Genomic DNA, 11,834 nt, shown 5'->3' with positions numbered 1-11,834 from the left:
TGCAGTCATTAATCTCTGAGGCCCTTCCCAGAAAAACACACCTGTACACATAGAGGTAAAATTTGATAAGTCCCCTGAAGTACCCCCATCAATCTTTGGTGAAAAATCTTCTCTTTGAAGCAGGAGGCCTAGAGTTTTCTTATTGCAAATGCAATATGAGTGGTCATCACTGTGATGTCACAAGAGGTGAACAAGGGACCCGGACTGCCACTCACGCCCGTCTCCTCTGTTCACCAGAAAACAAAATAAGGGAGCAGATCTCAGACATCCTGAGGCCAGGTATGGCAGATAGCCTGAGGTCACACTTTGATGCTGGACTACTTGATGGCAAGGGTTGGTGCCCCTATCTCTAGAAATGGGGGTGCTGGAGTGCTCATATAGCTGTGTGGCACTGGGTTGAGGACCCCACCAGGCCCCTGGCTGGGGTGACCAGGGTAAATGGCACCTGGGGGCTTGTAGCTCTCTGGCCCAGGGAATGGGCATGAGGGGAGGACATGGCCGGGCCGCAGGGCTGGGTGGTATGCAAGATGGCAGAGCTCTGTTGATCTTGCTCATTCTTATGGGGTGCTGACAGCCAGGCAGCACTGCATAACACTTCCCAAGCACACCCTTGGGACTGGAACTTTAGAGGCTGACGGTGGCGTCAGCTGACTACCACCTGGGACTCTCAAGCACCGGCTCAGGAGGTTTGTAAACTCCTTGGACATCAGTTTCCAAAGCCACCTGCCTAGGATACCTGCCTCCTTTCCTGGGAGCCTCAGTTATGTTCCTGTGGCCCCCAGAGTTTCCCAGGCCCAGGAATCAGGAGACTAGGGACCAGCCTGGGCTTCCTGGGGCTGAATGAGGAGCTGACAAGTGGGGTGGTTGTGTCTGAGGCAGGGGCGGCTCACAGGTGCCCTGGGGAGGGAGAAGGGTCATCCCAAGGATGTGGAGCCCCCAAAGGGGCAGGAGTCTCTTGGGCCTTCTGACCCTGGCAAACCCACCTCCACTAAACTGGATGAGCAGGGGGCTCCCCAAGGCACCCTTAGAGTCTGAGGTGACCAGACGTGGATAATCTCTGCTCACCTCACCCCCACTTCCCCCCCCCCCCCGCAGGCTGCCTCAGATACTAGGAAGCTTCCACCTGTTCCACATCAGCCCGAAAAGTGTCTGAAGAATTGACACAGTGTCTTCCTGGACGGTACCAGAAGGCTCCCCAGTGGATCAGGGACCACAGTCCCCACAGATGAGCCAGTCCCCCAAGAGCTAAGCTAGAGGGAGGGATGGTTCTGGAGAGCCAAGCTCCTCCCTGTGGCCAAGCTTGGTGCTCAGGAAAGGCTGCAGCGTGCACGTGTGCAAATCCATGCATGCTTGAAGCCTCAGGGTCTGTCCAGAGTCTACAGAGACAATTTAGATGCACCCCGTGACTCTGAGGCAGACCATGCTTCTCCATCTGGGAGTCCACGGTCCCAGCCAAGGACGGGCTCACAGCCCACCGGCCCCATACACACACAGAGGCCAGCATCCCTCTGATCGCCCGCCTTTCAGAGAACAGAGGCCTGGGGGTTGAAGGTCTTCGGAGAGCCCATAAAAGCACCAATAAATGTATTTATGTTCCTCCAAATGACACCATAACAAAGCACACTAAAGAAAGAGGCAGCATTTCACGCATCTTAAATCATAGTCATGGGGACCATGCGATTAATTTCCATTTATCATCTTTCCTGTGCACTAGAAACATCCACGTCTCAGACTAGCTCCCACCCCCACAACCCGGTTTCAACCAGACGCTCATAAATCTGTTTTGCTGGTTCCACACGAGCTGCCTGGGAAAAGGCCCCATTTGCCGCGTCTGCTCCTCCGTCCAAGCGCTCAACGCCTTCAAGATTTTATGGTTTCGAGTTATTGACTTGGCTTCCCGGGTCTCCTGGGGCAGGCAGCTGTTTGAGAGCACTGCAAGAGGCTTAGGGTGACCTCAGGTTCACCCCCCTTGCCTGGCCGGAGCAGAAGGACCGTGCAAAAGGCCTGTAGCTGCCCAGGGACCCTGTGGCCTCATGTGGGAGCTCCTGGGGAGCCCTGACCGGAGGCTGCCCTTCTGTGCCCTGACTCAGACCCCACACCCCACCCTATCCTGAGGCCCCGAGCCCCTTTGTCCTCAGCTTCCCGAACCTGCATTGCCAAACCCTCAGCTTCTGTTTCCTTCTGCTCTTTCCCTCCCCAGCCCAGCTCCTCCTTTTCCCAAGGATGCCTCTAAAGGAACAAACATGAGCTCAGTGTGTCCTGGAGGCAATATGTCCAGGTTGAGGAAAGGTGTGCAGGGGTAGTTCCCAGAGTCGTTCCCTCCACAGCCACACTAGGCCTCCTCCAAGCCACCAAGGATGCAGATAAAGGCCGGGTTGAGTTTTAGCTGGTGTGTCCTGGAAAGGTGGTACAGGTGGTTAAGTATTTTGACTGAGGCCCATAATGAGGGGCATCTGCCCCTTGCCTGGAAGGAGTTCATTCTAGAGGGGAGAATGGGCAGGTAATAGATAATGATTTCAGTGTTCAGCATTACGTGGGCACTCAGAGGCACCCTCTGCCCCAACCAAGACTCCTGGGGGAGGAGGCAATATCTAAGTTTAATCCCTGAAGGATCCATAAGAAACAGTAGAAGTTTGTGGTGATGGGTGGGAACTTCCAGACAGGAGGAACAGCACATTCAAAATCCAGAAGCAAGAGAGAGACGTTTGATGTGTTTGAGAAATGGCTGTGGTGTTGAAGGACCGGGAGATGAGGGCTGGAGAGGGTGACTGGGGCCAGCTGTGAGCTGAGGCAGCTACAAAGCTGGGCTAGGGAGGCTGAGCCTTGCCTGCGGGAACCAGTTAAAGCAGGGGAGTTACATGGTAAGATTTGAATTTTGGCAAAACCATCCTTCAAAGAGGAAAGCTAATTGGTAAAGAAGTAAGACTGGTAGAAGTCACCTTACCTCACACCATATACAGAAATTAGTTCAAAATGGATCACAGACCTACCTGTAAGAGCTAAAACTATGGAACTTCTAGAAGAAAACATAGAGGGAAAAAACCTTAATTACCTTGGGCTTGGCAGATACTTCTGAAATGCAATACAAAAAGCACAAATAATAAAAGAAAAAAATAAGTTGGACTTCATTAAAATGCAAAAGTTTAGCAGTTCTAAGACACTATTAAGAAAATGATAAAGGCAAGGCATAGACTGGAATTTTTTAAAAACATGTATCTACCAAAGAATGCATGGAGAAATTTTACAACTCAGTAGTAAGACAAACACCCAATTTAAAAACGGGCCAAAACTGGAACTCTCGTTCATCGCTGGTAGGATTGTAAAGTGAAACAATCACTTTGGAAAACAGTGTGGCAGTTCCATAAAATGCTAAACATACGTGTACCTCATGACCCAGCCATTCCTCTCGTAGGTATTTCCCAAGAGAAATGAAAGCATTTATCCACACAAAAAATTATACGTGAATATTCATAGCAGCTTTATTTGCAAGAGCCCCAAACTGAAAACAACCCAGATGTCCATTAATGGGTGAATGAATGAATAAGCAAATTGAGATACAATTATAAAGTGGAGTGGAGTAGGACAAATTGAGATACAATAATACAGTAGAGTAAGACTCAACAATGAAAAAGAATGAGCTATTGATACATGCTACAACATGGATGCATCTCAGAATAATCATTCTGAGTAGAAGAAACCAGACAAAAAAAGAGTAAGTAAAATTCTAGAAAATGCAAATACATCTATAATGAATTGTTTGGGGACGTAGTGGGAGACTGGAGGGAGTGATTGGGAAGGAGTAGGAGGAAGCTTTTGGGAGTGATGGCTGTGTTTATTATCTTAAATGTGATGATGAGTCCATGAGTATATGCATATGTCAAAACATATGAATTGTACATTTCAGATAATTGCAGTTAGTATATGTCAATTGAACCTCAGTAAAACTGTAAAAAAAACCCCAAAACAGATAAACAAACATAAAAATTACAGCAGGCGACCACTGAGGCATGAGCTCATGTCCAGGACTATGGATGAAGTATTAAATACATGATCGTTCGCTCACTCATTCACTCCCACGCTCACTCATCTTTTGCTAAATTTTAAGTCCCATAAAAGGAGAAATGGGGCAGAGAGAAGTGGATTGTCTCAGGAGGCATTTAAAAGGTACTTGGCCAGACTTGAGGATGTCTGAGGCAAGGGAGGCTGAGGAACCAAAAATAACCCCTGTGTTTCCAGTTCAAGTAAATGCTGCTGGGGTGCAGATCTGAAGGGGAGAGGAGGTGTGCTCAGACTTGAGGATGTTGAATTTGTGGTGCCGGAGGCCATTACGTGGAGACAGAGAGGACTTGGGAGTCACCAGTGTCTCGTCCAGTGGTTCTCAATGTTGGCTTCTTATTAGAATGAAAACTGGAAAGTTTTTTCAAAAATACTGACAGCTGGGCCCCACCCCTAGACCAGTACAATCTCTGAGGAAGGATTTTGCTTGGCATTGGAATTTTCCTAAAGCTCCCTGGAGATTCTAACATGCAGCCAGGGTTGATACCCCTCGCCTGGAATGGTAATTGAAGTCTTTGGAGAAGATGAGCTCCCCAGAGGAAGGTGTGGGACACAGAAGAGGACTGGGGACTGAGTCTCCAGAGGAATACAAATTAAAACCACAGTGAGTCATTCCCACATGTTTCCCAGAATGGCCAAAATGAAAAAGACTGACAATTCCAAGTGTTGGTAGAATGGGGGGACATCTTATATTCACATGATGCTGGAGGAAGCATAAAATGGTCAACCACTTTGGAAAAATGTTCAGCATTTTCTCACAAAGTTAAACACACAATGACCTTCTGACCCAACAATTTCACCTAAGTATATAGCCAAGAGAAGTGAGTTCACAGGTCCACCAGAAGACTTGCATAAGAGTGTTCAGGAAGGCAGTTTAATTCATAATGCCAATGACTAGAAACAACCCACAAGTCAATCGTCAGAGAACAGATAAATGAATTGTGGTATATCCATACAATGGAATCTACACAGCTATAAAAGAAAGAACTACTGATACACGTAAAACATTGGATGAATCTCAGAAACATGTTAACCGAGAAAAATAAGCTGGGCACAAAGGAATGTTTGTCTCCATTTTGGAGAAGTTGAAGAGGAGACAAAAGCAGAAGTGGTGATAGAAATGGAAGAGGATGTGCTTCCTTCTTCCCTTCCTCCTCCTTGATGACTGGAATGAGGATGTGATGGCTGGAGTTTGAACAACCATTTCGGGCCATGAGATGGATGCTCTATGTTGATGTTAAAGATAGCAGAAAAGCAAGAAGGAAGGATCCTGGGATCCTGGTGCTTCTTTAAGCCCCACTCTTAACCCTTAACTGCTTTTCTTTAAACAAGATATAAATTTCTTGTTTAATATACTTTTATTTTGGATTTTCCATCACTTATGATTCAGCCTTTTCCTAACAGATACAGCAAAAGAGAGGTGGAATCTGGCCTGGAGAGGGAGGGTGATGAGGACCAAAGATGTTGGAAGATAGAAGGGTCCTCAGACTGGAGGTCCTAGTACAGTGGGGGCATAGTGGGAATGGGAGCCAGGAGGTCAGGATGCTGGTGTCACTAAGTAGTAGTTACAGAAGGAGCAGTGTAGGTAATGACGTGGTCCAGGTGTGGATGGGATTGGGGCACAGAAATAGAGTAAAGGTGAAGGTAGCCAAGAAGCCATCAGGCTGTCTGTATTGTCCCTGGGCAGCAAGAGGCACTGGGGCTGGGCCAGAGATGAAGCATGCAAACTAGAAGCCATCATCTCTGGTGAAGGATAGGGGTGACTAGAAGGTCAATAGAGAGAGAGTGGGTTAACCAGAGGGCCTGAGCCTCAGGCTCAGAGTGGAGGAATGTCTTGGAAAAAGCATTAGGAAGCAAGAAGATTGAGCACTCCCTCTTCCAGTCTGAAGGAGTGGTTGAGAAGCTGGGAAGAAAGAGGGTGATGGGAACCAGGTTTTCTTTGAAACCAGGAGAATAGTCTGGATTGAGAGACCAAAGTTGCAGAAGCCCAGGGGCCAGACTAGGGAGGGAAGGAGCAGTGGGAGGAGTTAAAACCTAGGTAAGAAGGTACAGAGCCTTATGAGGCCAGTAAGACCAGGCAGATGACCTGCGGGTTGACCAAAATGTGAGCAGGACCAAAATGTGAGTCAGGAAGCGGTAGGCAGCAAGAACTTGAGATCTGAGCTGGCCGGATTCTCACCGGGCCCCGCCAGGTGAGCAGGTGAGCAGGCAGCCCAGTGAGCAGGGCCCAGCAGCAGGCTGGTTCCCAGGGGTGCTGGAAACAGCAGTGGGTAGGTGGGCTCTGGGTTTCTAGCAAAGTTGTGTGTGGCCTGCTTTCCCATAGCCGGGAGGCATGTGGCTCAAGTATGACAAGGAGTTGCTGTGCTGTGTCACCACTATTCTCCTAGGCTGGTGCACAGCTGGGGAACTGCTGCCTAGAGCCACACAGCCCCCATTTCCCTCACATCCCTCCTGTCCCCCACTTTCTTTCTATTCCCACCCCATGAGCCTCTGGCACCTGAGGGTCACAAAGCACTGCCCTGGACCATCCTTACCTAGCCTCGAGGTGTGCAGCCAACATGAGTCTCAGCTCTCAGGGCAGGCAACAGGGACCCAGCCCCACTCTGATGGCAGCATCCCCTCTCTACCAGCCCATCTCATCTCTGCTGGTCGGAGCCAGCATCCTTCTCACTGCTCCAGCAGCCTCCTGCCTTGCCTCTCCCCCTTTGTTATCCATGGGTTACCTTACCAGCTGCTGCTGGAACCCTTAAGTGGAGCCACTGCCTTGAGGCTAAAATTTGAGCCCCTTGGGTTGGCACTCAAGGCCCCTGTGACCCACTGCATTTGCCTCTCCAGCTCTTGAGACCAGATGTGGGCATATGGGACCTATAGGGGATATGGAGGGATGTGGAGCTGAGTACACATTCACGAGGCAGGCTTTGGGGCATGCCATGGCAAGGCTTCGAAAGGCCCATGGCATTGTCCAGCAGTGAGATAGACCAGACAAGGCTTGGGTGCAGTAAGGAGTGGAGGTGAGGTGGCTGCCAGGGATGGTCCATCCATCCCACCCAGGGAAGCACATGGCCAGGATACCATGAGTCAGGCCAGTCATTGGTAGAGACATCTGACTTCCTGGGGGAGGAGGTGCCAGCATTAGTGGGCCTGGGCCAGGGAAGTTCAGCACGGACTCCAGTCCTGGTGGGGAAACTGAGGCAGAAGCCTGGACCTGTGGACCAGGCTATGCAGTGGTTAAAGAGAAAGGGCAAAGTCTGGGCCACTGGGAGAGTTCAGCTAACTGGTGGTGGGGTCTTAGGGCTAAAGTACGCAATTCCCAGGTTTGTAGGGGTGAAGAAGTTTCTGGGGACAAATATTATTTGTCAAGCAGGCCCTGGGCACCACATCCCATCAGGAGGGTCTTGGCAAGGGGTCTGTACTACAACCAAAAGGATTAACAGAAGCAACTTTAAGGAAGGGAGTGTGGGGAAGGCGGTGGGGCTGGGCAAAGAGAAGAGTTGCAGAGGCCCAGTGTGGCGGGTGTGGGGCGCTGTTATCTGCCCTCAGGCCCGGAGCAGCACAGGAAGGCAAGGTGTAACCATGAGCAGGCACCATGCCAGAGGGGCCTCTACCCTACCCAGGAGCTGAGACTCTGGCAAAGTTAGGACCAGAGTTGAAGATAGCCGAGGATAAACATCCTAACTTCTCTCCTGCCCTCTTCCCATGAGCACCTCATATGCATTACTCCATCATCACCCTTCAAAGTGGCAATTTTTAGTCCACATTATGGGGAAGGAAAATGAAGGTCAGTAGTGAGGGGACTTGCCCACAGCCACTACATGGTAAGTGGCTGAGGCACAGGCCTGGGACCTTGACTTTGGTGCCCAGGACAAGCCTCCCTAGGTGCTCCTCCGGCAGAGGATGGAGAAGGCATCCCAGGGTGGTAGGTGGACCTTGGTTAAAGCTGTCTTCAAGGACCCTGAGCTTGTTACCAAACAAGGTGGCTCCGTCAGTATGGTGACCTCCGTCCCCTCCTGCTTCGGAGTCAGGGCCCCGAGCTGAGTCTGGCCCCCCTCTGGTGGCTCCTCTCACCGCCATGGCTGGATGCTGGCCCGTCACATGGCTGGTGCTGATAGATTGGGTGTCTTCAGTGTGCCGGCAGCTGCCGCTAAGTGGCTTGCTGGCAGAGAGTCAAAGGTCACCTCATCCTCACTCTGCTCAAACAGCGCTGGCCTCTTCAGGGTGCCTCCCACGTCTGTCTGCCACGATCGGGTGTGTTTAGCATCAGCTTGGAGATCCAGCCCCTGTCTGGTGACTCCCTGGGGGGGAACAGCCTTGGGAACCAGAGGCCCCACAGGGCAGATGAACCACTGGCCAGGGGGCCCTGGGCCCTGATTCGGGTGAGAGCAGGCAAGTCTTAGCACCTGTGTACAAGGTGTGTCACACGTGCAGCGCTGCCCTATGTCCCTAGGGTCCTATTTTCCATCCCCTTATTCTGGCAGGTGGTGTCTAGGCCCCTGGCTCTGGGCAAGCCTTTGATATCAGAATTTCTTTTTCTTCTTGCAGTCTCCTCAAGGTCCATCTGGGGCCTGGGTACTGGATGAGCCTGTGTCCAAGCCACTGTCCAAGACTGGTCCCAGTCAGTGAGGCCACCAGTTCAGGGAATGATCACAGAGGTCAGACCGGCATGGTTCCAGGATCCATGCCACCACCTAAGCTGAATGACCTTGGGCAAGACACCTCCCCTGCCTGGGGCTCAATCTTCTTTGAAATAAGGTGGAAAAAAAAAAAAAGCTGAGTAGGTAGTAGGACTAAAGCAACCCAGAGACATCCAAGTCTGGGCACATGTGTCATTGCAAGGCTGGTCTGCCTACTGTCCCAGAGGTCCTGGGCTGGCTCTGTGCTGGGGGTTCAGATATGGCCCCAGCCAGGAGGGGAGGCAAGTTTAGTGCAGGGTGACAAGTACTACTAGAAAATATTTCAGAATGAAGGGGAAGCTCAGGCAAGGTGGGGATCAGGAAAGGCTTCTCGGAGTGTCATTGGGGCTGACCTCTGAGACCTAACAGGGGTATCCCAGGTAGAAAGGAGGCCAATAAACAAGCAAGTGTTCCAGACGGAGGGACCTGTGCATGGAAGAGGGAAGGTTATTGTGTTGGGGAAACGGATGTGGTTCTCGGTGGTCAGAGCAGAGGGTGCGTGGGGTGAGGTGGCAGGAATTCAGCTGGAAAAGTGGGGTCCTGGGGGCCGGGAACTAGGGGCTGGGCAAAACTCAGCAGGAAGGGCAGATCACGTGAGCTGGGTCTCTCTCCAGATGTGACCAGAGATCCCCTGCCTCCTATCAACTGAGGAGTTATAAAAATGCAGATTCCAGGCCTGAAGCCCCACAGCTCCAGCTGGGTGGGGTGGAAGAATCTGAGGAAGAGGAAGATAGCCCCATCTCAGCCTGGTCAGGGCCTGGGGCAGTTTGGGGGCCATTTGTAGAGGGTGACTGAGGCCCAGGGTGAGCCAGGGAGGCAGGCCCTGGGGGTCCCACCCGTGCCCTGTCTGTGTCAGACTTCTAGGTACAGGTGAGCCCTCTGCATGTTTCCCAGGAGGGAGGGGGCCCATTTCCCTCCATCTCTCCCTTCTGAGGCAAGGAAGGGCAGGGGCTAAGCCTCAAGCGTCCCTGGCCGGGGTGACAGGCCTGGATTCCTACAGCAGGAAGCCTGGCCCCATCACCAGCAGGCGGAGCCCTGTCCAACTGATACTCATTGTCTGCATCCCAGCAGGGGAAGGTGCCTGGGTTGGTGTCCAGCTTGATTGGTATCCAGGCTGCGTCAGCAGTGCCAGCCTCCCATCTGGCCCCAGAGAAGCCCCCAGAGTTCCAGGGCTCTGCTGAGAGAGGTCAGGATGCTGGCATCAGGGTTGAGGAGGCCTTAGTAATAAACAACTTTTCCACCACTCATAGGCTGAGGCTCAGCGTGTGCCCAGAGACATAGGTGGCTGTCCTGGGCTGAACCCCTTACCCAGCTGAGCCAGGGCAACAGACTCCATGCTGCTCAGACAGCTTAGGGGCTTGATCATTTTGCACATGGGAGTGAGTCGTTCTCCAGATCACCAAGTTCCGGACTTGAAATAATCCCAGTTCAATGAGAGCTAGGGGCTGAGGAGGCCAGGAAGGAGGGTGGGGCTCAGGGACAGAGCCCAGGGAGGATCCAGGGGCTCTGAGAGGGGCTTGTGTCCTGAGCCTGTGGATTAGCTGAGGCTTGGCCTGGGCTGAGCTCCCTTGGTGCCTGGCACTGGCTGAGGCTGGGGGTGTGGGTGGGCCTGGCCTCTTCCAAAGCCTTCCTTGTTGGGCAGTGGGTGGGGTGGGCCGGGGGCTGGGTGCGGCCGCTCATATCTTCCCCGTTACTTCATTCATTTTGCTCCCACTGATCCCTTGTTTATCTCGCTGGGAATGTAGCCGCAGTGAAAGCTGAGGCCAAGGGAAAGGCCAGAACCTGGGCCATCTCCAGGAAGGCCCCAGCCCCAATCATCTGCCTCTCTCACCTGGGTCCCTGGACTGATCTTGCCCAGGGGCAGCCATCTCGGCACCAACCATACAGGGAGGGGCCCACTTTGAGAACCTGTAACATGCAGGGTTCTGGACTGGGCCCTGCCACAGATGGGCTGTGTGACCAGACCAAGAAAGGACTTTCTCTGGGCCTTGCTTTCTCCATCTGTGAGTTGGAAGTTGTCCTAAATGACCTTTGAGAATGCTTATTTCCATGAACAATAAAACTGCCATTTCATAAGCACCGACCTTGTGCCCACTCTATGCTGGCTCTGGGGGTCCCTGCTCTTACCTGAAATTCTCACGTCTTTGTGGATTACCGTGATCCCACATTAGAGAGAGGCTACAGTACTGGGGGCATGCCCAGTTGGAGGTGGGGGTAGAGGCCAGGCCCTGGGTGTGGTTGGCCGCGGGGTGAGTGGGAGTGGGGGAGTAGCAGCATAGGAGGTCAGGGCTGCAGTGGGCCGGGGTGTGAGAAACGGGGTGCCTGAAAATGTCCTTTAGAAACTGGTTAGAGGGATATGCCAGGCCCCTACCACACCTCGTGCTGCAGGAGGGATGATAGGGGCATTGGTGGCCCCAGGGACTTGAGTTAAATGGGCCCTAATCCCCATCTCAGAGAAACCTGTCTGTCCTGGATGGGGGTGGGGGAGGGGGAGGGCAGGCACTTCTGCTTTAAGCAGGCCAGTTGAAGCCTTTGTCCTTAGTCAGTGATGACTAAGGACACCACCACCCTGCCAGGAAGGGGCTGCCAGGCCCTCGTCAGATGTGGAAACTGAGGCCCAGAGAAGCTGATTGAGTTGCTTAGTGTGCACATCTGTGAGTGGCAGAACTGGGATCCAGTCATAGCCTGTCTGACCCAGAAGCTTACCTACCGTCCATCTGGGCTGTGGCCCTCTTCCGGGGTCCCTCCTCTGGGCTTGGCCACCGAGGAGGGTGTGATTTCAGGCCAGGTATGAGAGCCAGAGCCTCAGTGCCCTCTTGTCTTCTTTCTCCTGGTGACTTGGTTTTCCAGCCTGTGAAATGGGGTGGGTGGGTCCAACTCCAGGCCTGTTTCTGCCCTTCATCCTGGAGCCTTGAGGAGAAATGAGGTCATATTTGTCTAGGGGCTGAAGTGTCTTGGAAAGAGAAAGCTCGGCAAAGACAAGGGCCCATTGTCCCCCCTTCCCCGGCCCCCTGCCAGCTCCCGCCCCAGTCACCAGACAAGACCGGCCCTGCCTGCAGGCCCCAGAGGCCACCACGTGCCAGCAGGGGGTGACTCAGTGTCCCCTCC

The 11,834-nt window shown here is 52.5% G+C and overlaps 1 long non-coding RNA gene across 1 annotated transcript; it reads left to right on the top strand.

Annotated features, from left to right (window-relative positions):
- Positions 1 to 224: 224 nt before the first annotated feature.
- On the top strand, positions 225 to 1,614 carry LOC140686968 (uncharacterized). The gene is made up of 2 exons (XR_012060976.1): positions 225 to 279; positions 1,096 to 1,614. It is a non-coding gene; the product is annotated as an uncharacterized lncRNA (long non-coding RNA).
- The last annotated feature ends 10,220 nt before the right edge of the window (positions 1,615 to 11,834 follow it).

The sequence above is a fragment of the Vicugna pacos genome, chromosome 18 (genome assembly GCF_048564905.1).
Source record: "Vicugna pacos chromosome 18, VicPac4, whole genome shotgun sequence".
Classification (NCBI taxonomy): Eukaryota; Metazoa; Chordata; class Mammalia; order Artiodactyla; family Camelidae; genus Vicugna; species Vicugna pacos.
The sequence above is the reverse complement of the archived record's forward strand: the minus strand, read 5'-3'. Positions and strand labels throughout refer to the sequence as shown.